The following is a 24,329-nucleotide window of genomic DNA, read 5'->3' as shown; positions in this document are numbered from 1 at the left end:
GGTGCCAGCAGCCACAACACAGGGTTTTCATCTTGGCTTCAAAGTGTGGTGGAGGGAGTTTGGGGGAGGGGAGTGGGGAAGAAAAGGGAGGGCAAGTTGAATGCAAAAAAGGAAACAAACAAACAAAAAAGAAAAATGGAATGGGGTGAGTAGAAGGAGAAGTCTCCTATCTTTCAATTATCACGTCCCGTGGCCAGGCTGTGAGATGCAAAACCTTCACCGTTTTCCCTGTTGTGTATTGTTTTTGTTACTGCCACTTCCCATGCTGGGAAGATTCTTGTCATCCCTCACATATTTTATCCACAGAAAAGGCTGCCCTGCCCTGGGCTTGGTGATTGAGGCTGTGCCCCTGGTGTGCCACTCTATCACTGGTTCCCAAGGCTGTCTAGCCTGGGAAAAGCTGCGTGGACACGTTCCAAAATCAGCATTACATGCATCATTGTTCTTACCCTCCCTGATTAGAGTGCACACAATGAAAACAACAGCAACAGCCTCGTTTTCTAGCCCTCCTCCCCACAAGGCAGTTCTTAGTCTGTTTTTCTTTCTCTAGGTCTTCCTACAAGTTAACTGCTTCAGTGCTGGGGGAGTCCCAGACCTCACAGCAACTGCCCTGCCAAGTTGCTTTGTGCTTCTGGGAGGTCACTCCCAGCTCTGGGGCAGTGGGGAGGCGGGCAGAGCTTTCCTGTCTCCTGAAAATCTGGGCAAAGTAACTAACAGGGCGAAAAGTCAAAAGCTGTGTGTGGTGCTGCTGGGTCAGCTGTGGGCATGCATTCCAGGACAGCTCTTCACAGCCCTGAGGTTGGTTAGGGGCTCTGAGTTTCTCATCTGTAAAGTGGGGACAGATGTAAAGAGGTGGGGCTCCTGGTGGAGGTGGGGGTCCTGGTGTTTTAACTCTGAAAGCCACAAAAATCTATCTGCATCAAACCTGGTGGATTCAGTGGTTGAGTCTCAATTATCCATAGGAAACTCTTCTCAACTGTCTTTGGAACTTTTGAATAAGATCTTTATAAACATTTGCAGGTATGTGGGGATACTGGGTGGGGAATGATAATTTTTACTTTAAAAGCTATTGGGCAAATCCAAGTCCTATTATAATAAATACTAAAATGAAAGTTCTGTTACAAAAATAAAAAAAGAAGGAAAAAGACATCCAATATGCAGCTTGTGACTTCTTCTTTATTTTAAATAGTGAAGGGTACGTGATATTTCAGGATAACTGAAAAATTTGTTCCTCTGGATTATATTGTAACATAATTGGTCTGGCTTTTATTAAGAGTGTGAGCGGATGAAGGGGCTATGTGAGGCTATGTGAGCGTGTGTCAGTACACTCAAAGCTGTAACTCTAACTGTTCACAGATTGCACACCTGTCATGAAGCTGGAGAGCCCTTCCACGCACCCAGAGTCACAGCCACAGTGGAGAAGGACTTTAATGCAGATGCGGAGACAGACATTATTTGCTGTGTTTCTGGTATCTGTCCTGAGACCAAGCATTATGTACATTTATGGTCTGGATGGGGGACTGGTCATGAACTTGCTTTCAGCCCACTCAGAAAGATGAAAGGCTGAGGTTTACTTTTGAGTCACTATCCTTGACTTTAAGTACTTTTAGGACGTAAAACAAATAGAGAATGACCCTAAGCATTGTGAGCTCTTAGAATGCAGAGATTCACTGGTGCTGTGCAAAGGTTTCCTCCTGGTTGAGGCTGGATGTCACTTTCCTGCTACTTTAATAAAGAGCCACAAGACTGCTAGTAGAAAACCAATGTCTTTTATTGACCTATACAAGTGAAGAGGCTTCCTTCCTTTTCCTTCCCCCCCTCCCCCTGGTTCTTCCACATGAGGCTAGAGGCATGATGGCTGTAATTAACCATAATGCTGTTAGCCAATTTCTGATAAATCGTATTTTTGAGGTCCACACATCACATCCATTTTCCAGAAGTTTGACTGTTGGCCAATTATTTGTCTCCCTGCAAATATCTATACAGGATGCCCAGTGTCTCAAAAACAAATAAGTGAGCCAAACTCCAAATCAAAAACTGAATTGTATCACTTGCCCAAGACATGATTTTTCTTACCAACCATAAAAATCTCACAATGAGAACTGAGGTAGAAAATCATAGTATGATGCTAGGGACAAGAGTAGATCTAGTTTGTCTACTAGACAAATTAGAGAATTTGAATTCTAGAAGAATTTGAATTTGAATAGAAATTGAATTCCAGAAGCTGAATTGGTTCTGGTTTTCAAGGCTGTAAAGGTCCCTTTTGTAAGGAAAGCTTATTTCTTTGGACTCAGGATACAAGTAGGGAGGAAATGCAACATCATATCCTCTTACAGGCTTTTTTTACTACTCCCAAACACTCTGAGAATAAATGTTTGTGGGGATGAGTTAGACTATTTACATTATTACATTGTATCAGTAGCATTTCTTTCCTTGAAGTAAAACTGCTTGCTGGCATTTGCAGTAGTATCTCATGTCGACTCTTCCTGAGTCAACATATGTAAGCAATCTCAGCGCAGGGATCTTCCTTGTCCATATCCCCAGCTGATCCTGAAAGGTTCTCACCAGAGAGGAGCTGTCAAAGCCACTAACGGAGCAGAATGCAGGCAAGAGCACAGGATCTGGTGCTTGAAATCTTGTAATTTCAACGTTTATTTATTTTTGGGACAGAGAGAGACAGAGCATGAATGGGGGAGGGGCAGAGAGAGAGGGAGACACAGAATCGGAAACAGGCTCCAGGCTCTGAGCCATCAGCCCAGAGCCCGACGCGGGGCTCGAACTCACGGACCGCGAGATCGTGACCTGGCTGAAGTCGGACGCTTAACCGGCTGCGCCACCCAGGTGCCCCTGAAATCTTGTAATTTGACTGTGGCTCCATCACTTGGAAACTTTGGGACAACCAACCACTTTCTCACTGTTCCTACTTCTCAGAACTGATGTGAGGATTAAATGAGATAATGGGTAAGAATGCCATATAAAGTGTAGTTAAATTTTAGTTACTAAAGTCTTATCATTGTGTAAAAACTGTGAAAATGAGATTTGCCACTGAACCAAATTGATTTACAGTGTGTAATGCTTAGCGAGTTTTATTGTTTTTTTTAAGTGTAGCTCTGCATTAGGCCATTGCTTTGAAGCTATTTCAGAGGGGGCTTTGCACACACAGACACAAAACATTTAACCTTTAACAATATCTGAATTAGTTTCCTTGGGTTGCCATACAAAGTACTACAAACAGGTAGCTTAAACCAACAGGAATGTGTTCTCTTGTAGTTGTTAAGGCTAAGGTCTGAGATCAAGGTGCCAGCAGGATCATGCTCCCCCTGAGATTCTGGGTAGACTCTTCCTGACTCATTCCTAACTTCTGCTGGTAGCCATCAGTCTTTGGCCTTCATCAGCTTGCAGTTGAATAACTTCAATCTCTGTCTCCATGTTCACATGGCTTTCTCCCTGTATCTTTATGTCTTCCCATGGTTATCTCCTTCTTCTTGTAAGGACACCAGTCATGTTGGATTGGGCCCATTCTAATGACCTCATCTTGATTATATTTGTACAGACTCTATTTCTAAATAAGGTCACATTTGTGGGCACTAGGGGTTAGGACTTAAACATGTCTTTTTTGTGGATACAATTCAACTGGTAACAATATCCTACAAAACAACACAGTGTCTCACTGACTGGGGACCTGGCTGCCAGCCTCAAATTTGCTATTAAGTAGCCAATAACTTATAGGTAAAATGAGGGAGTTGGAATAGATCTAAGGATGCTCTTCAATTTTAATGTCCTGTAATCCTAGCATTAGCATTTCTTTCTAGAAACATGAAGGTTCTCTTTACTCACTTACAAATCTATGTACACCCAAACCCAAAAGTCTGGCTGCAGAAGGAATGAGTGAACCGTTGTAATTTCTATGAGCCCAGCAAGCAGAATGTTCCTTCTTCAGCATCCTCAGGCCAGCTCTCACTTCCTTTTGCCTGGACTATTACGATAGTCTGTCAGCTTCCTTGAGTCTCCTCCTTGAAGAGCTGCCAGAGTGAAATTTTAGAAAACAACTTGATCATGTCACACCCTATATGACAACTGTTTCATGGCTCCCCAGGCATGCTGTATGGGATACCATTCTGAGCTTGGCCCCCAAGGTTCTATAAGCAAGAACCAAACTCACCTGCACAAGATTTACCCTCAATAAATCTAATGTATTAATTTCTCTCCCAACATTTTTTACATTTTCATACTTTAGCGTAAGATGTTTCCTCTGACTGTTAGGATTTCCCCCCCCCCCCTTCTGCCTAGAGAATTTCGATTTATCCTACAAAGTCCAAGTAACGTCACCTCTGGGAAGTCATTCCTGACTGCCCTTCTCGGATGTAACCATTTTCTTTTCTGTATCACCATATACTTCATATTTATTTCTAGTTTTTCACCTATCATAGAATTATAACATTGGTGTATGTGTGTGTGTGGGGGGGGGGCGTTCATACTAGTTAAGATGTTGCCTAAGGTTTGGGTGATGTCCCTCCATCAAGGTCTGTATCTTCTTTATTTCCAGGTGTCAAACACGTAGTCGGTACTCAGAAACATTTTATCAAATTGAATTAAATAACCAGTTCTTGACAAGGAACTGAAACCAGCAGTCATGGTCAAATGGCTTTTTTATATGTGTTGTTGAATTAATGAAACAGGAAGGCGTGCTTTGGCACAGCTGTCTGGCATACCTGGGTTAAATTCTAGTGCAAACAGCTGCGTTGCTGTAACTTGCTGTAAAACATCCACTTCACACGGTGCCGTGTGCTGTGGGGCCCATGGAAGGCAGCCAGACCCAAGGCTAGCAGTTACCTGAAAACACTTGGGTTAAGTTTCTATTGTCATGGTGGTTAGGCAGCCCCTTGTAATTATTCCCTTCAACTGGCAACCTTGCCTCACAGAACATATTCTGATAGGGCTGGACTCCCAGACAAGTTGCTCTTGGTTACCACCTTAAATGTTTCACCGCTAAGAGCTCTGCCCAGGTTGTTTGGAAGCTGCCTTGCAAATATCCTAAGCCCATGTCACAGGACTGCAAGTTGTAAATTATCAACCACATTAAGAGACATGTTGGCCAACTTGGGGGCTGAGAACCCCAATGGGGTTATCGCTATGGGTGTGCTCACTTGTATTCTCCCATTAAATTGGCCTCTTTCTAATGCTGCTACAGAACTCTGGGACGTGAAATACCAAGCTCCTGTAGAGAGTTCGGCAAGGCCAGGATAGGAAAAAAGGAAAGGGGTAAAGCCTTGGGCACTGCTGAGGGTGATGCAGGAGAAAGAAGATAGTGATACCAGAGTTGGAAGAAGCTGGGGGATGGATGCTGAGCCTCAATTTTGGCTATAAATCTTGTATTGGATGAGATAATCTTTTTGTATATAATCTCTGTTATCTAAAGAGTGGATGAGGGGCACCTGGGTGGCTCAGTCTGTTAAGCATCCGACTTCGGCTCAGGTCGTGATTTCACAGTTGGTGAGTTCAAGCCCCATGTCAGGCTCTGTGCTGACAGCTTAGAGCCTGGAGCCTGCTTCAGATTCTGTGTTTCCTTTTCTCTCTGCCCCTCCCCCATTCGCACTGTTTTTCTCTCTCTCTCTCTCTCAAAAATAAATCAACATTAAAAAATTTAAAAAGAAAGAGTGGATGAAAAGACACATTTATCAATCTTTTTTTTTTTGTCAATATGAACAGTCAAACCTCTATTTCAACAATAGTGCTTTCAAATACCACTAACTGGTCATTGATAAGTGCTACTGCCTGTATTTGTGTTTGTCTTGATTCTACAATGAGAGTGAAGCTCTTTGAGAGCAGGATCCATATCTCATCCCTCTCTGCTATACCTAACACCTGATTTTCCTACACCTGATCACACATGATTAGAGAACCTTCAACATAAACACTGCAAGTAAGATTCCTCATAGGGGCGCCTGGGTGGCGCAGTCGGTTAAGCGTCCGACTTCAGCCAGGTCACGATCTCGCGGTCCGTGAGTTCGAGCCCCACGTCAGGCTCTGGGCTGATGGCTCAGAGCCTGGAGCCTGTTTCCGATTCTGTGTCTCCCTCTCTCTCTGCCCCTCCCCTGTTCATGCTCTGTCTCTCTCTGTCCCAAAAATAAATAAACGTTTGAAAAAAAAAATAAAAAAAAAGTAAGATTCCTCATAATCCAGGTGGGTAAAAGACCGCCTATGGCTTTATCCCATTACTGCTGTTGGCAATGAAAGTACAACAATTATGCAAACTGGAGACGCGCAATGGCCAGACTTTGGAAAACAATAATAAATCATAGTGGGTAAATGGATCATTAGAGATATGTTACCAGAGAGCTCACGATTTACTTTATCTTTCATATTCCGGCTTGGTAAATGCATGAATTTGTTGAAAATTCATATTATAATATGAATTATGAATTCATATGAATAATATGAATATGAATTATGAAAGGCCTACTAAGTGTAAAGCACTCTGCTAGGTCATATTATTAAGGATTAAGAGAGTCAACATACTTGAGAGGCTGTTTCTAAAAGTTTTCTATGAGGAAATGCTATACTACAGGAAGGAACATCACCTAAACACAGGACTCAAATCACTTGGAAAGGAGCATCTGTCAGGGGGGCAGCATGGCCCTCTAAGTACTAATGGGTCCCCAATGATGTTTCTCAACTAACAAAGCTGACAAAATACAACAGACTCATAGAATCTACAAATCATTTCCTTCCTTGTGCAAAATGCCAGTGCCATCTGACTACCTTTCACACACAGTACACGATTTCTGGCACTCCATTATGTTAGGAAGCCTGCCTATCACAAAGACCCCTGAGTCCATCCCATGAAATGTCAAAAATATTGTACATATTAGTGATGGTCCAGCCTCAGAAGTGTTAGAGCTTTAGTCTGGGAAAAGATCCAAGATGTTGTAAGCCTATATAAACACTTTTGATCTTGAAAAATTGGTCCGTAAATCTTACAAGAACAGGTCTCTCCCAGGATTTACAGTATGATTTTGGTTTGGTGTACCTTATGTGGTAATTTTTAAGGAAATTTTCCTATTTATACCTTTTTATTTTTACCATTCTGACCAGGAAAAAAAAAACGTACCGAGATATATGTGTTTTATAAGGGAAACAAATTGATTTTAATTTTGCACAAAAGTCACTTTATCTCTGAAAATAGGACAAGAATGTTTCCACCAATCCTTATCTTACTAAAATTAATTCAACATTTCCAATGAATTATACACATATGCTATATTTAGGAAGAAAATAAATACACATTGAATTTCTCATGATGGATATGAACAAATGTGAACTGATATTAAAACTAAAACAACACTTTGTCAGCACTTTGTATATTGCTTTTAATTCACACTTATTTGGACACATGTGCATAATATTTTCTATAACATGCAAACACAATATGTGTATAGATAGAGTACATCTGATTTAATACATCACAGAGATCACATTTTCTCAAGCTCCATTTTAAATAAACCATGGAAATGTGGGTTGTAAAGAAGATTCTACTACAGTTCAGTTTCAAATCTAGTAAAGTTTTGGGGAGGAGAGGTATAGGAAAGAATTTCGCCAGTTGTGTTTTTTTTTTTAATTTTTTTTCATGTTTATTTATTTTTAAGAGAGAGAGACAGAGACAGAGACAGAGCGTGAGCAGGGGAGGGGCAGAGAGAGAGGGAGACACAGAATCTGAAGCAGGCTCCAGGCTCTGAGCTGTCAGCACAGAGCCTGACATGGGGCTCAAACCCACAAACTGTGAGATTATGACCTGAGCCAAAGTAGGACCCTCAACCAACTGAGCTACCCAGGCGCCCCAAGCCAGTTGTGTTCTTTGGGGTGTAAACATGTATGACCTGAATAGTATTCTATGGTAATTTCTGGAACTGTCATCTAAACACATTTTTTCTTTCACTATAACACTTTTTAGAACCTTTAAAATGCAAATGTTTAGTTGGATTTTTCAAGTGGAATCTTTCCCAAGAGAGTAGGTATTCATGAACTAAATTTGGGGGCATACTAGTATAGAGGAAAATATATTATAACTGAGGCAAGAAGACTCAGATTCGTGTCCTGATTCTGCCATTTACTTGAAATGTGGCTTTAAGAAGACTATTAAACTCTAAAACAAGTAGGCTAGATTGGATGATCTTCAGTGTTTTTTGTTTTAGCATTTTATATGAGGTTTCTACTTAGGGTTATATGCTATTTTCTTTATTCCCTGGAGGTCTAGCATAGTGCCTTATGTTTTGTTGGCCTCTAATAAATGTTGATTAAATTGAACATAGCCTTTTAAGTTTTACAAATCATTAATGGAGCCATTTTTTTTTTTTTTTTTACTAGCTATGTTACTTTGAGCAAATCATTTCTTCTCTCTGAACTTGTTTCCCTGCTTATAAAATTTAGGACCATTGGATTTCAAATCTTTTTTATTATTAGAAATATTTTTCATATTCCTGGTAACACATGGATATTTCTTCAAATGAAACCTTACACAGAAGTCCAATGTGTAAAGCAGATCGGAAGTGGAGCTGCTCTGGTTGGGTGCACAACCAGGTCCACCCTCCCCCATCCCAGCCTATCCTTGACTTTTTTTCTTGCCCCTGTCCTCAGGTGTGGGGAGGAACCCCTAGAGCTCCTCAAAGCACAATCTGAGAAAACATCTTGGATTTTTCTGGAAAATATATAGAACTCTTATTGCTGAGCCTTAATATGCTTTGGGGTAAGTAAAATATAATCAAGCCCCTCTCTACCTGGAAAATTTTTTTTACATTTTTCATGAAGCACAGTCTCAAACAAATGCCATAAAAATCAAGCGTTTATAAAAACTACAAATGACAGACCCAATTTTGGCTTTAGTAACATATTTGAAAATCAAAAACGATTTTTATTTCATATGTAGACAAGATTAACAACCTATAGTAAATCCCTATTTATCCTTGGAGTAATCTTTATGGTCCAAACTGAAATAATTGTACTTTATCATGGTTTAATAGTCTTTCATCTCTATGATTCATATAACCAAGACCAGAAACAGGTAAATATTTCATGTAGATGAAGTCAAAAGTAGAAATTAAGTTATTAATTATCAATGAATGCAAGGTTAGCTAAAAATGTAGCTTAGCATTTCAAAAACATCTGGTTAAATGCTAATGAAAAAATATATCTGGAGAACCAGTAGCTGCTAGAAACCATCAGGAAACATTTCAGTGACATGTTTATAAGAGACCTTAGGGCTTTCTACCTGATGCGTGTATTTTTTAAAAGATAAACAAGACTGAAATTTGTGTCTGAAGAAGACAAGCTCTTTTTTTTTAAAAAAAATTTATTTTGAGAGAAAGAGAAGGGGGGGCGCTTGGGGGAGGGGAAGATAGAGAGGGAGAGAGAGAATCCTAAGCAGATTCCACGAACCATGAGGTCAAAATCAAGAGTTGGATGCCTAACTGATTGAGCCACCTCAGAACCCCAGAAGAAGACAAGTTCTTGAAGATTCAAGGGTGAGTGTCACTGATACTGCAACAGAAAGAAACCCTGCATGAAGCCAAGAGCCCCTACCTTTCTCCTCCTCTGCACTTAGAAGCTGTGGGAATTTTACAATCTCTGCCTTCCTCCCTCTAGATAGAGCAGAGTTGAGGCACGGCTGGTGTGTGATTGACGCAATCAACTTCATCAAGCCCAGCTTTCTTATTTGCAAATGACACCAAATTTGCTAGGAGTTTGTTGATCTAGAAAACAAGTGGCATAGCATTTTGCATTTATTTCCATACTAAAATCCACACCAGCTACATTTGGGGACTGGGCTACAACAAACATCATTACTAGATCACTGTGTTATCCTAGGGAAATATTTATTCTATAGGTTATGATTCTGGGATCATGCTTAAAGTGAAAGTCTGGACTAAGGGAACAGAGCAAATACGAAGTATTCAGATGCCTTCAAACTGAGCGTCAGACAAAAACAAAACCTACCTCGGTTTGAGATTAAGGGGGCAAGGCAAAATGGTCTGATTCAAAAAGAAAACCAAACTGTGCACTTGCAAATTTTAACCAATGTGTTCAAAAACAAAAATCTGGGAATTATTTTTTGTGGTAAAGAGGAAACATGTTAGAGTATGGTGCTTTGTTGAGCACAACATGGAGAATTCAGAATACAAGAAGATGATGTAGAATCCTTAGCCTCCATGTCTTACTCAGTGATGGTTAAGTTGTGCCCATTTCTGGCTTCACAAATTTGAGAGAAACAGAGAACTTGGAGGGTCTTCAAAGGTGATTAAAAGGATGGAAAATAAGCCTTTGGAAGAAAGGATTAAAGAAATGGGCATGAATTTAAAGGAAAGTAAAAGAAAAAGCCCTTTGAACATGCACATATTTGAATAATTTTAAAGAATTCATTTTGGTTTCTAGCTCCAGATTATTTTATGGAGAATTTCCTTTCAATAGAAGATCACTAATATGTTATAACATTTCCATAACCAAAGTAAGAGTAACCAAACACAGCAAAGAAATTAAACTAAGTTCCAGTAGTACCTACCATGGTTTTATAATTTTTATTTGTGTAGAACATGGAATTTGCCAACTTCTATTTGATGAGAAAGTATGTTTATACCATGTTGTGAATTTGCTGTTGGATCTGCTTTTCTAAAATTATGTTGTGTTCAGATACCATATCAGGTTAACTTCCCTATGTGTCAGTATCAATCTACAACAGACCACTGGAAGGAGAATGCAAAAATTTATTTTTAAAAATCTGTATAACAGTTTAGAAATAACCCAGCTTTAAGGACTGGCTAGATGAGGCAAGTATCCAACAGAATCAAAGCTACTTTTCTATGGATTTATGCAATATAGCTAAATGGGTTGCTATATACGGATATGGGTCTTCCACATATGGATATGTGAATCTTGGTTTTTGGTCCTTGGCCTTAAGTGAGGTGCTTAAAACTTTCTGAACCTTAGAATTATCATCTGTATAGTAAGGATCACAATATAAATCTATGAAGTTATTCTTGGTAAGTGAAAGAAAATGTCTCATAGGATAATTATAAGAAATTTCATCAAGTATTTCAACAATGCCTAGCATGCAGTAAGCACATAAATGTTAGGTACGATGATGATGATGATGAAGGTTATGGTGATGACGGTGATGATAAAGAATCTAACACAGTTCCCAGAATATAGTGGGAACTCAAAAACATTAGTTAAAGCTGCATCTAATAGGACATATTAAAAAGAAGTGGTGGGATTCTGCAACATAGGTATAGCTATTTAAGTATTAAGTGAAATACATTAGAAATGTATAAAATCTTGAAGAGAACATTTGGAATAACTTACCATCAAATTGCCAAATTGAGATGTATATTGAAAAATGGAAAGAGACAATGATAAAATTAATAAAAGAAAACTTACACATAGTATATATTAAAACTGAATGCTCATTACTCCAAGATACAGTAGAGGATAAACTTATAAATAGTTTCAGGGAGGGCTCAGCAAGTCACAGACTCATGACAAGCTAACACAGAAGCCACCGTCTCCTGCTGGAGGCTGCTCTCAAGGAGAATAACCATGTCATTGTAGTCTGACCCTGGTACACTGGATGGCCAAAGATGGCACATAGACTGGAAATTCCTGGTCATGGCTGTGACAGATCACCTTAGGCCATTGGTCCTTGAGGATGGCAGACTGAAACTTTCAGGGCAAGTTTCACAAGAACTCTTTGCATGTTGATTACTTAGTGGACACTTCCCAAATACAAAAGGGTAGGCAGCCTGCTTCTCTGTCCAGTTTGATATAAGTTCACCTTCTGAATCTAGATGTATTAAGTAGAAAGCAGAATAATGGAAGTATAAAAAGCCTTTCTCAAAAATGAGGAATTCAAGCTTAAAGACACAGAAACACGACAACCAGTAAACATAAGAAATGACTCTTAACAGTCTCCCGAGGCCTGTTTTGCTATTTGAGCAGATATCTTCATCACAGGTCCACACTATGCGTCAGATCACACATTTATCTTAGTATAGAAGAACTATAAAGATACTAAAAGAAGAAAGGATGGGATTGTGAATTCGTGATCTTTCTGCAGAAATGCTCATCACTTTGGTAACGTTTGAGAGAAGGCAAGCAGAGATATAACCAAAGCAGCCAGGGGTGCAAAAAGTCAGCAAGAGAATTCCCTCCTCTAACTCCACACCCAGAACTGGAGACAATTCACACTTGAGAATTGTCTCCAAAGTGCCATTGCTATCCTTCCAGCCAGCTGGGGGAAAGACAGCAAAAATTGTAGCTGGTGCCTGCAGGCTTCCAGTCTGTAGCAGAGTTTCTTTTTGCCACACCTGAGCATTAAGCCTTACCAGTGTGCAGAGCATACTGTGCTATATTGTTAAGCCTCACACTCCCACATGAGAATGAAAAGAGCCACACCAGCGTGCCAGTACAAGCATTAGTAGATAACTGAAAGCACTCCCGTCAATCATCTGCATTCCGGTTGGCTTCCAAGTCTTGTCTAGGTCATATTATGACTCCTTTATTAGTGTTTAAGGTCACCAGGAGACAGGCAAGTGCATCCTATATCAGGAAGTGTAGTGAGCCTCAGGAGTGAGATATTTGGCTTTCATAGGCACTGTGGCCAAGACTCGGAAATCCAGGGAAATGAGTTAAGCTCAGTCAGACTCCAGGCGCCGTGCTGCCTCACAGCAGATAGAATGAAGTAGAATAATAGAAGCTTTCCTGCCATTCTCAACATTAGATTGAATTCCGGTCAGCCCTTCCAGTTGAGTTTCTGAAGACTGTTTTCTATTCAGCCCCCACACTGCAGGCTGTAACTCACGGGAAGGGGCTCTAGAGAAAGGTTGGCCCCAAATTCAGGCTGGATGGTGCCAGGGAAGCCCTCCTGCAGGAAGAAAGATTAAGGGGCATGTGTACCCATTTGGTGGGTGAGTGCAAAATTTAGTGCCTACATTGGGCTCCCACAGAATTTACTGCCTTGCTGACTTAGATCTGGTGACCACACATAAACATGAATATTTACACATTTCCACACGCTTCCTTGCACGGTGACTAACCACATCTGTTTAACTCTAGTGGAGAAGGAAACAAAAGGCAGCAATGGTCATCTCCTCCACCCACTGGCGAGCCTATGTCCTCCTAAGATAAGCTCTCAGCTTGTCTGGTTTGAGCTAGGCTCGTTCTTTTCACAATATGATTCCTATTCAAAGTCCTAAAAATTCAGATGACCTCACTGCAATATGAATCAGTAGCCCAAAAACTTTTCCTTTGTGGTATGATAGTAAAACACAGTGTGGTGGAAAAGCTAGCAAAAGGCCGTTCAAAAAGAAGAAACTTTCTATTTCGATTAACTGATAAAAGTAAATATCATATTGGCAAAGTTGCTGGTAATGGATTACTACCTTCTCACTTCTAAGAATTCCACATTCACATGAAGAGGTAAAAGCACCAGCAAAATCTTCAACATATAGAAGGTTGAGACATAATGATGCACTGTAATATCTGTGCTACTAGAGTTTATGTAAATGTTCATGCATTTGGTCTTTGACGTTGCAAAAGAAGAATGCTTTTAAACTTAGGAGGCCATTTTTTTCTGTTGATTTTATTTTATTTTTTTTCTTTAATTTTATTTTTTATTTTTTAAAATTTACATCCAAATTAGTTAGCATATAGTGCAACAATGATTTCAGGAGTAGATTCCTTAGTGCCCCTTACCCATTTAGCCCATTCCCCTCCCACAAGCCCTCCAGTAACCCTCAGTTTGTTCTCCGAGGCCATCTTTAAGAAAAAGCAAGAGGCATTTGTCACTGAGCCAGCCCTTTACCTCCTATCTGCTTTGTCCCAGTGTGCATACACATAAAGCTGGTTCTCAAAGACACAGTGGAGAAAGGACTCTGAGCTGTTAGCTTTCAGTAGGCAGAGAATGCATGTGTAGCTTTTGCAAGGGTAGGGTCGTTTGCTTGAAGAGAAAACCTCAGCGTCTAGCAGATTGCCCAGCGCAATGTAGGTGGTCAATAAGTGTTTTCAAGTGACTGGTGAATGGACGAGCCAACTAAGGCCATGACCACATGTCACTACATATTTAAAAGAAAGAACAAATGCAGAAACAAAATGGACAAGTTACTGTACAGAGATTTATGGATAGTTGACATTTTAAAGATTACGTGATTTTAAAGACCACTTCCAGGGCTAAAATTCTGCAACTTTTTGTGAAACAATAGATTGAGTTTTCTTATCATGAGAGCTATTTAAGCTCTACTATTGAAGATATTCTATGGGGAAAAAAAAAAAGATATTCTGTGACCCTCCTTGAAAGACTTCAAGAAGTGCCAAGCCTTGAGAAGACTGTAGAAAATTTTCTATTGGTAGAATTTGGATTTGGAAGAGCAAGAACAATAGAGAATGTTGTTTTCCTGATACAGCAGGGCTTTACTGAGTTAATGGCTTGTTTTGAAGTAATCATAAAGACTGCGTGCATGATGAAAAAGCTTTGTCTTGGGACCCTGCGTGCGCTACAGGCATGGGAGTGTTGTGGCATCGTGTGTGTGAGCACTAGATGAAAGAGGTTTCAGAACGCTGCTCCTGGTGCCTAGGGACATCCGTTGCACACACAGACTCCAAGTCAGGGGACAGCACAGAGTGTGTGGCCTTGCCTGCTGAGCAGCAAGGCCCTGCTGAGCACATACAGCCCCCAGTAACCTGCCACCCAGGGCCTTACACTTTATCACACTCCAAAATCATGACTACAGAGGGCTGAGGGCTTTGACATTTGGCCAAGTACTCATTTCTGATGATTTGAGACTATGTCAGGTAAATAAAATACAGCCTCTTGATTATGACCAGTGCTGTGCAGGGATAGATAGGCAGGTGGGGGAGGGGTGGGGAGAATCTTCATAACGACCTAAAAACCCACAAGGCATTCTGGACATCAAACATCAATTACCAAGTACCACTTTGATGAGTTAAGAGTAAATGAATCAGAACCAGATGGATTAAATTCCTCTTGAAATATACACAGGATTAAAAATTAAGAGAAGCAGTGCTAGACACAAGCGTTTAAAATGAGAATCAGAGCATTTGCAATGAATAAACAAAATTCACTAAAGACATTTGACAATTAAGTGATTGTCTACCTCTAGACTCTGATTCTAATCTGGGAACATAAATAGTTGGAGAGAGTTTTATGTGTATGAATACAAAAATGTTTACTAGAATACCAAAAGCGGGCAAAAGAGAAAAAAAATCTTTCAGCATTTATTTTATTTACTGGCTTAGGTAAATAAGGTAACATGAAATTCCATAGGAAATATTTATTAAGTTACAAGTGTGTAGAAATGAACAGTTGCATATGTGTGCATACAGACTGGCCCAGGCACTTAATTAAAGACACTTGATCATGTTTGACAGATCTTAATAGGTCCTTAAAACACGCACACACCCACACACAAAGGCATCCACATGTCCATGTGATGCATCCTGACCCTGATGTGTTGATCAGTCCTTCAGAGAGTTGCTTTTCTTAGTGATTACTCACTGCCACATGACCCTCTACATGGGCTCCTTGTCCCACTTGCTTGTGACAGCAAACAGGGCTGAATGGCAGGCACTTCTCAAGCACAATCCCAGAATCTCAGTGCCCTCTGGATTCCATGCACGGGCTGCCAAATAAACAAAGGGTTCCAATTTTATGCCTAGTAGCCTTGGTGGTGTTCCTGCAGCAGGGTTTGCTCTGTTTATTTACTCACAGTTCCGCAGAGCTCCCTTGGGAATGTCTGAGGCAAAGGTTTTGGATTCCCAGACAGTCTGTGAAAGAAGTAGTGATTCTTGCCTTATTAGCCCTATGCGTAAAATTTCAGTTTATGCATGGATATGACACCAAAAAAGCAGGCAACAAAAAAAGTAGATAAATTGGACTACATCAAAATGAAAGACTCTGTGGAACAAAGGGCATAATCAACAGAGAGAAAAGGCAACCCATATATTGGGGGGAAATAATTGCAAATCCTATACCTGATACGATGTTATTTTAGAGAGTAAAGAACTCCTACAAGTAAACAGCAAAAACAACAAACAACAACAACAACAACAACAAAAACCCCAATCTGATTAAAAATGAATAAAGGGCTTGAATAATACTTCTCCAAAGAAGATATGCGGATGACCACCAAGCACATGAAAAGATGCTCGACATCACTAATCATTAGGGAAATGCAAATCAAAACCACACCGAAATACCATCTCATACCATTAGGATGGCTACAATCAAAAACCAGAAAATAGTAAATGTTGATGATTATTGAGCCCTTACTGTGTCCTAGGGGCTATGCTAGGAATTTTATAAATAACATGTCATGTAATATAGTAACATAGTAAGAGAGACTTGATTACTCCTATTTACCCTTGAGGAAACTGAAGGTGCCAGAGCTTAAGTGACACAGCTAGTAAGTTTTAGAGTCATTGGACCAATTAACTGACTCCAAAAATAGACCCTCAACCTATATGCTCCAGTGTTCCTAAATTATATTCTATGATCACCGACAGGATTCAAAATAGGTTCAGAAAGCAGATAATCAGTTATCTAAGTCTCTATAACCCAAACTGCAATCATCCTAAGTTAGTAAAAAGTTTTCAAAGGAAATAAAATGATACATATTTGAAGGAGAAGAATCACAGAATTGGAAAGGACCTTAGAAGTCACTTAATTTGGGGCTCCTGGGTGACTTAGTCGATTAAGCATCTGACTCTTGATTTCAGCTCAGGTCATGATCTCATGGTTTGTGGGTTCAAGTCCAGCATTGCCCCATGCTGACAGTGCAAAACCTGCTTGGGATTTTCTCTCTCTCTCTCCCTCTCTTTCTTCCACTTTCCCCCACTTGTTCTCTCTCTCTCTCTCTCTCTCTCTTTCTCTCTCTCTCTCAAAGTAAATAAATAAACTTAAAAAAAAAAAGAAGTCACTGAATTTACTTTTCATTGCAAGAAATTCAGATGAATGTTTGCCAAGCCTCTGCATGAATACCCTCAATGCTGTGGAACTTACTACTATGTGTGGTAAACTGACACTATTATCAGACAGCTGGGGCTGGTGGAAAACTTCTGTTCCTTCTCAAAATAAATCTACTTTCTAGTGCCTTCCTCCCACTTTTTCTGGCTCTTTTAGAACCACACAAAATAATATAATCTCTGCTCCACAAGATGATCCCCACTTATCATGTACACTTTGGTCTCCCCATATGACTGTAAGGCAAATTATCCCTGGCATAGCTGGAGGCAGCACAGTACAAAGGAAAAAATATAGATTTTACAGTCAGAATGTCTGTTCACATTCTGGCTCAATCACTCATTACTTACGAGATCACAGGCAAGTTACTTAACTTCTCTGAGGGTCAGTTTCCACATCTTCATAAAGACTTATAGGACAGCTCTGACAGTTATGTGAGATGATAATATCAAATGCTAGCAGGTAGTAAGCATACAACAATGATCAGCAATTATTCCAAGGTAATATTTTCTCTGGTAAAGGGGCTAAGTGTTTTGCTAACCTGAGTTATTCTCAGAGTGTTGGTTAAACGAGAGCCTTCTGTGGTCCATAGCACATGGGCAAGTGACCTGTCCTATGGTTAAGTGGTACAAAAATAGCAACTTTTAAAGAGAGATGTTAAATTTGCTATTGTGGGTGTGGTGTGGTGTGGTGGTGGTGGTGGTGGTGGTGTGTGTGTGTGTGTGTGTGTGTGTCTGTGTTTAGTTTCTCCAGCTATATCTAACTATTTTGGCTACCCAGGCTATACACATTGATAGTCAAGTGTCCAAATAAATTGGGATCCTGGGATACTAGTGTCTGAGGTGGGGCTCAAGGTCAGGTTCTTTAACTTAACTCCCTGATAATCTGAAAGGTCTCCTTAGAGAACTTCAGGGAATGTCTGCCCTTTGTATAATTCTTCTTAGGTTAGGAGAGTGGTTTTACAGAGCACAGCTTTCTTCAGACAAATGTCTTACCTTCCCTGTAGCTCAGGGCATATTTCCCAGTCCACCTCAAAGTAAAGAATGCTGTTGAGGTGGAAACAGCTAATTGCCTTCCAAACTGTGTTCTTGTCTTCTTCCATAATAACAGAACTGTAGCTGGCATGTGCCTACCCAGTCAGGACTGCATTCCTCAGCATCCTTTGTAGCAAAGTTGGGTATGTATCTTGGCTCTTGCCAATGAAATGTGAAGAGAAAGGAAGTGCACAATTTCTGCTTCACTTGTTTTAGAGGAATTCCCTGACCTTGAACTTCTAATTTTCCCCCCTTTCTCCAGGAATTGTGACTTTGAATACCTTATTTGCAAGATGGCAGAGCTACCATCAGCCTGGGTTTCTGAATGGCTACAAGGATCAGAGTTGCTTGCAGGCATGAAATTCTGACCTTGGAGTTGTTACATAAGAAAGGAGTAAATTTATTTGCTCTTTGAGCCACATGATTGTTAGGTCTCTTCTTTTTTAAAATTTTAATTATTTTATTTGATATAGTTGACACATGATGTTACACTAGTTTTCAGTGTACAACACAGTGATTCAACACAATAATGATTGGCAATTATTCATAGCATAACTCATGCTATGCTCATGTAGTTCTCATAAAGCCACTTACTTATCCACCTGTTTTATTTAATGCAGCTTTGAAATTCCATTTAATTTCTGGAGACAAAGCAGTCAGTAGTTTCTTCTATATTCAACAAGAATTAATTATCTATTTTATTGGAGCCACTGTTCCAAAGAGAAGAACAGAGGAAAACATTCCTTTGTCCTAGGAGTAACTAGGACAGAATTTTCAGAGTTCAATTTTCAGAATCTTCAGTGAGTTCACCCCTTGGGCAATACCAACTCAGACCTAATTTCCAGAATTGGCTAAGATTAAACTCAAGGGCTGAAGGGGCAGAGCAGCTAGATATTTTCTTTGTTCCACCCTTCTTGTAGTCCCACAAAAACTACCTACCCCATAGAGTTGCTTCCTTGAGCTTCCAGACATTTCCTGTGTGTTTTACCATGAGAGACTGTGTTTCATCCAACCATGAAGCCTTTTTGCTGCTACTACTTCAAGCGTAAGCATGGACTATTTTGGAATGGAAACTATCAGTTTGGGGGGAAAGCCCTATTTCTCTGATCTATGCTCTAATTCTGGCAGGTCCTCTAGGCTTTCCCAAAGAGCCACAACTGTGAGCCTTGACGTGTTGTCTTATCTCTACTATGCTCTGTGCACAGGAAATCCTGTGTGAGGCTGGCAGGAGGACAGAGGGGATAAAGAAATCACATTCATCAGAACAAGCTGGTCAATTTCCCTAAGTAAGGAGCTTGTCTAACATCCAGTAGTTTCCTCCAAAAAAGATAGTGTACTTTCTTAACTTACTGATAAGATTAGTGCATAGAATCACTGTCTGCAGACCCTTAGGCTACTTTTCAGCTTTATTCTTCCCAACTAGACAGGTACAAAGTGCAAATCTCAACGTTTACAATCTGTAAAATCATAGGATAACATATAATATTATTGTAATGTATTGTAATTATTAAATGATAGAAATCTATTAAACTCAATGTATATTAAAATAAACTTCTGATCTTTCTAATCTGACTTCTGCTACCCTCTGCCTTCACCCATCTCAGGTGGTGGTAACTCCATCTTTACAGTTTCAGGTTAACAGCCCCTGTCATCTTTGACTCCTTTTATTCTCATCTCACAACCAATCCATCTGAGCTCTTGCCAGCTCTACTTTCAGAATCTTTCCAGAATCTTATTCCTTTGTACCATGTCCACTGCTACCAGTCTGGTGGAGCTGCCAATATCTCTTGCTTGGATTAAGTGCCCTCCTAACTCCTCTCACTGCCTCCTCCACTCACCCTCCAACACACACACACACACACACACACACACACACACACACACACAGTCTATTCTCAACAGAGCAGCCAGAGAGATCTTTTGAAAATGGAAGTTAGGTCATTGAATTCATCTATTCAAAAGCTTTTAGATGATTCTCCACTTTGCTCTGAATAAAATTCCAAGTCCATGAAAGAGTCAAAAAAGCCTTGTTACCTTTCTGACTACATTGCCTACTACTCCTCTTAGTCAGATCTCACCTTGGTGACTTCCTTGTTGTTTCTGGATCACAATAGTCATGCTCTTGTCATAGGGCATTTGCTCTAGGTCATTCTTTTTTTATTAAAATTAAAAAAAATTAATTTAATTTTTGAGAGAGAGAGAGAGATAGAGTATGAATGGGGGAGGGGCAGAGAGAGAGGGAAACACAGAGTCCAAAGCAGGCTCCAGGCTCTGAGCTGTCAGCATAGAGCCTGACGTGGGGCTCAAACTCGTGAACCGTGAGATCATGACCTGAGCACAAGTTGGACACTTAGCTGACTGAGCCACCCAGGCGCCCTTGCTCTAGCTCTTTCTTAATGCTCTGTGCTGAATGTCTGCTTGGAAACTCTCTCACCTTCCTTAAGACTTGGCTCAAGCATCTCCTCCTTCATAAGATCCACTCTGATGACCCATTTGTACTGCCACTTCCTTCTCCACCAACTCAACCTTTTTAATTGTTTGATATCGCTTCTTGCCTTCTAACATAATGAAGTAATTTACTTACTGTGCTTATCGTCCCTCCCACTCACTACTAGAACATAAACTCCCTGAAGGCAAGATTCACTGATATACTTCCCTGCACCTATAACACTGTGGCACTTAGTAAGGACTTTCTATTTGTTTGCTGAAAGAATTAATCAATGAAACATACACATGATGAAGTTGATTCCTGGATGAGTGTGAAGTCAACTGAGGTCATCAACTTCTCTAGAGACTGAGGCTACAGAGATTACTTTCATTCCTAACAGCAAGGATGTGGTAGCAGGAAAGCATTGGACCCTGAGGACAAGACTTTCCTGAACATGAACCAAAAAGTATAGAAAGGAATCTTGAGATGGCAGCCCTGGTAAACTCTCCTAGGTAAGATTTTGGGATGATTGACCCGGGAGGTTGAGAACACTGTTTTTGGAGTTAGGACTTGGCCTGCTGTTAATAAGAATCTTAGTGATGGAGAAAAGCGGTGTGGATTGAGTTCCCCACCTCCTGCACAAATATTTCCTGGTCTGGTTTCAGGGTATCTCTTTCCTTGGGTGGCTTTACCATTGAGGGATTAAAGTGCTTGCGATTCAGAGCCTGGACTGCCACAGCAATGCTGACGCATGTGCAGTATCTTGGATCTCTATTCTGTTCCTCAATCACATTCACCTTTGGGCTGAAACAGCAAACTTGGTCCGTGGAACCAAATACCCGAACCTGAGTAGCCCAGGGTATTTGCTGTCTGTCCACTCCTCTGGTCCCAGGACTGCCCTGCCTCTGGTAGCATTAAAGCGAGGGGAGAAGGGCAAGGAACATAGAAAAGCAATGGCTGGAAGAAGGTGAATAAATGGGAAGAACAGATGGGTTGAAGACAAAAGAGAAGAAAATAGGCTGACCACCGTGTTGTTACGATGCTGTGTGTGCCCCTTACTCTCTGGCTTTTTCGTGCATTATGCTCTCCGGTGACACGAGGAACACACTATTTACTTTGCTCCATGAAATATGGAAAAAGCTACTTCATCATTCAAATTTGAAATCACTGCCAATAGGGGAAGAATATACTTTGCCAAAGTTTGCAAGCACGAGTTGCTCTAAAATGTGAAGATTAAAAGGCTCTCAAATGACCCTCTGACCACTAACACGCTTTCCAAGGCATTCCATATTAGACTTCTAACCTAAAGGAGATGTATTCTTTTACATGTTCAACCCCAGGCACTCCGCACCACCTTTCTTAAGCTGGTTTCAGTCATCAGGAAATTTATGAACCGCAAATTAGCTTTGCTCAGTTGTCTTCTGAAAATGTACACTACAGGAATAGCAGTAATTGTGAGGCAGCAATGCAGGGACAGAAGGTTAAAAAACAAAACAAAATCTGTTTTCTCCAAAAAAGGAAGAATCTGCATGAAAGAGACTTTTCAGATCTAGGGAGTGTCCGGTTGAGTTCCCAGCAGCCTGTTGAAAGGCCCCGTGTTGTCTAAACAGCCTCCTGTAGGGTAATTGCCAGAGCAGCCCATATAAAAGGAACAGTGGAAAGGTGCAAAAGTCATTAACAGGAAGAAATAGGAAGCAATCAGCAACACTTTAAACAAATTATTGCCATGAAATTACAGTCTCAGCTTGAGATAAGTGTCCTGGGTCTGTTAAAGCTATATACACCTCACTGGCTTAAATGAGATGAGGAAAGTTTTCCTCTCTGGTTATTTATGAAGTGTGAGACCACGATGGATTGCGATGCCTGAGTCAAGGGGGCTGCCTACTTCTTCCCAGGCTTCTCGAAAACACATGCATTACCTGCACTGGAGCTGGGGCAGAGAGGCTTTTCAGATAGGCACCTGGACAAGATGCTACCTTTTTGGATGAAATGGAAACGTATTGGGCCTCCCGTGTTTTATTCAGAAGTCGTTTTGAGGAGAAAAGTCCAAGACTTTCCGGGGTTATTAGCGGGAATGTGGGCGCTCGCTGCTGCCGGATCTCGCTTGGCACCTGGGCCCTCCCTCCCACGCGGCCCAGCATCCGCCTGCAGTAAAGGGCTGCTTTCCCCTTTCCAAGAGTCTTGTCCCTCCCCAGATCCATTCCTCTGCGTGGAATGTTCCTGCGTCTTGGCCTTATTTTAAGTCCCATAATCCTCTCTGGCTCCACTTTGGAGTCTGCTTTTCAAAATGCCCTCAGTTGGCAGTGACTCAGACTCGGGATGCTGTTTGCTTCTCCACCCACCACTCTGTAAAGTTCCGGATGAGGAACTGCTGGCTGATCAGGGACCTCCAGCCCCTGCCACCCCATCAACACCAGCCTGGACCATTGCACTTGGCCTGAGGTTAGAGCACCTCACCCCTTTAGGAAGCGTCACTCTGCATTACTGTTGTCTGTTTTTGAAGCTCTTATCTGTTTGTCTGTGCTTGGACCCAATGGGCTATATATCTGGTGTGCTCCACAAGGGACCAAGATGCGCTCTTGGCGCCCTAGATGCTTGCAAAGGTGTTTTGGGGTTTTTTTTGTTGTTTTTTTTTTTTTTTTCTTTCTGGCAGGCACCTTGTTTTTTTTTCCCCTAGATGCCCTAGGCATGTGCCCAACACTCTCCAGTTATATTTGTTTCCTGGATGCATCATTGCGGCTCTCAGCAGCCAGCCCAGAGGTAGTGCTAATTCTCAGTTACAGTTTCTTTTTTTGCATTCTCATTTTAATCACAAGGAAATCTGTGAGAAAATAAAGTTTTGATTTTTTAAAAAAGATTTTAAGTTGAATCTTGGATGCTCGCTTTTGCTGAAAGGTGAGAACAGGGTGTGGTACACTCAGTGCACAATGAATTGAGACTATAGAAAGAAGAAGACTTTAAAGGTATCATGAGTAAAACTAATGAATGTTGATGTTATTGTAATAGGGACTCTTCTTATCTATACTCACAATTATCTATACTTAGAATCATGTTAGCATTGAAATGGAATGTAGAAAATAGTGTGTCTAATCTAAAAATGAATACAACAGTAACTATCTATACACACTTGAACTGTTGTCATCCAGACTCTTAAACCTTCTAGAAACTTTCAAACTTACAAAGAAGCCCATTCCAGTTAAAACAGCCCAACATTGTTAGATTCATTTATTCTCATTTTTAAATGCCTCCCTGTAATATCATTCTACTACATTGTTTTGCCTTCTAGATATTAGTAAAAATCAATTCAATCTTAGAGTTGAAAGAGACATAGAGAAAACCCTATTGCATATTACAATTCTTCAAATGTTCCCCCCTCTCCCCAAGTGAAGCCTCTCTACTTCTTTCAACTCTTCATTATGTGATATGGTTTCTGATTGTTCTACATTTTGGTCTCTACCTTTGGGTTCAATTCCTATTAAAATTTGGTGCCCAGGGGTGATTATGGTGACAGTCACAGACTTTGACTGCTAAGGAAGATTCACAGGATCCCAAATAGCAATACAATATAGCAAGAACATTAAAATAAAGATACCCATCATACCCAAAAGTTACCCCACAGTAAAGAGTCTGGAAAGTCTGGCCCAGGCTCTAATTATCCTCCTTCTGTAGAGACCATTTTAGACATGCTTTCTTTTTGAAGCTGGAACCAACAGTGTGGGCACAGAACACCTTGGAACCAGGGAGCTCAGAATGGACTCCTGACTGGACTTCTTATACATTGCTGGTCACATAGGCATGTTTCTTTCTGTGTAACCAGATGCAAGGACAAAGCCTACTAGGCTCT

Source organism: Herpailurus yagouaroundi, unplaced genomic scaffold, assembly GCF_014898765.1.
Source record: "Herpailurus yagouaroundi ecotype Mexico unplaced genomic scaffold, PumYag 139, whole genome shotgun sequence".
Taxonomy (NCBI): domain Eukaryota; kingdom Metazoa; phylum Chordata; class Mammalia; order Carnivora; family Felidae; genus Herpailurus; species Herpailurus yagouaroundi.
The sequence above is the reverse complement of the archived record's forward strand: the minus strand, read 5'-3'. Positions refer to the sequence as shown.